Source organism: Elephantulus edwardii, unplaced genomic scaffold (assembly GCF_000299155.1).
Source record: "Elephantulus edwardii isolate Elephantulus edwardi_28Jun2011 unplaced genomic scaffold, EleEdw1.0 scaffold00194, whole genome shotgun sequence".
Classification (NCBI taxonomy): domain Eukaryota; kingdom Metazoa; phylum Chordata; class Mammalia; order Macroscelidea; family Macroscelididae; genus Elephantulus; species Elephantulus edwardii.
In genome coordinates this window covers 1,999,320-2,000,711 of record NW_006399944.1, presented here as the reverse complement: position 1 = coordinate 2,000,711, position 1,392 = coordinate 1,999,320, and the positions used below count along the sequence as shown (strand labels likewise).

Here is a 1,392-nt window from a genome sequence, read left to right as displayed (position 1 = left end):
TATATTTTATTACACTCATTCATTGTTGCACTATTCTCTCTACCCTCCTCCCAGTTTGTTCTTGTCCAAATGCCACAGTGCTTGTCAAGAGTTCCAAAAAACTTTAAAAGGTTCCCAGTAATGATTATATCTAAAATGTACAAGATTTTAAACATAATTTATATAAAAGGCTAAAAACAAAAGGATTTAGTTCTGCCTTTCCTTTTTAAAAACTCCACAAGATTCGTGACATAAAGTTCAACAAGTTATCACCATCGGTGCCTCAGTCGTCCTCAGAATCACTGTCCCCCCTTTTGGGGGATTGAACTTCGTACTGTTGACAGCAACATGTCGGTCTACAGGTTTCCTGGGGTTTTCTTCCAGATCTGTCTTGATTGCTCCAGACTCAGACAATTTCCACTCCAACTCATCTCTCGTCAAGTTCATTCCACCAAACACTAGAGGACCAATAAATTGAGCCTTGATATCACCTTCAAGATAAACTAACACTGTGGGCAGATTCCTGTCAGGGTAATTGGGTATGCAGGTTGTTGAAATAGCTTTGATGAATTTAACATCAGGAAATTTCCTTGCAAGTTCAGTGAAGTGCCGATTGATCAGAGCACAGAGGGGAATCCCTTGCTTGTAAAGGTGCAAGATTACCCACAGGCCCTTGCCAGCTTGGGTAACCTCTTGAACATAATCTTTTCCTGAGATTTCCAAAACTTCTCCAAATTTATTCTTGAGTTTAGTTGCTTTCCATTCCGCCAGTCTCTGCTGCCTGTACATTTCAGTAGCACGTTCATCCTCCTCATTAAATTCATCTTCATTTTCCTCCAGCTCTTCCAAAGTCATCTCTTCATATGTTTTCACAACTGACTGCTGAAGGACTCGCTGCTCCTCCTCTTCCTGTTCCAATTCTTTTGAATTTTCCTTTGGGGGCAAGATGCCTTTTTTGTGTAAGATGTCATTCCACTTGGTATCTGCATTGGGGTCCTGCATCTTGTTTCCAAAGGCTTAAGTCAGACGGCGAGCCTAGGCCTTCAGGTCTGCTCTGCGCATGTGCTCAGCCGCGCCTCTCTTCTATCGAGCTGTGGCTTCGCCCAAGCAGCTAACACTAGGCGGAGACCCAAATGATTTTTTGTTATGTTGAGCCTGTTTCCTGCCACTTTGCTGAATTTGTCAACTATGTCCAGTAGTTTTCTGCTGAGTCTTTAGGGTTATCTAGTTATACTATCTTATCATCTGCATATAGAGAGAATTTTACCTCCTCTTTGCCAGTTTGGATCTCTCTTATTTCCTTCTCTTGTCTTACTACTATTGCTAAGACTTCCTGGACATGCTACTACGTTGTGCCAAGAAATCTGGAGAACAACCCTTTGGCCAACTGACTGGAAGAGATCTATATTTGTT

General features: G+C 41.9%; 1 pseudogene; it reads right to left on the bottom strand.

Moving 5' to 3' along the window:
- Nucleotides 1–262: 262 nt before the first annotated feature.
- On the bottom strand, nt 263–981 carry LOC102847128 (annotated as a pseudogene).
- Nucleotides 982–1,392: the final 411 nt, after the last annotated feature.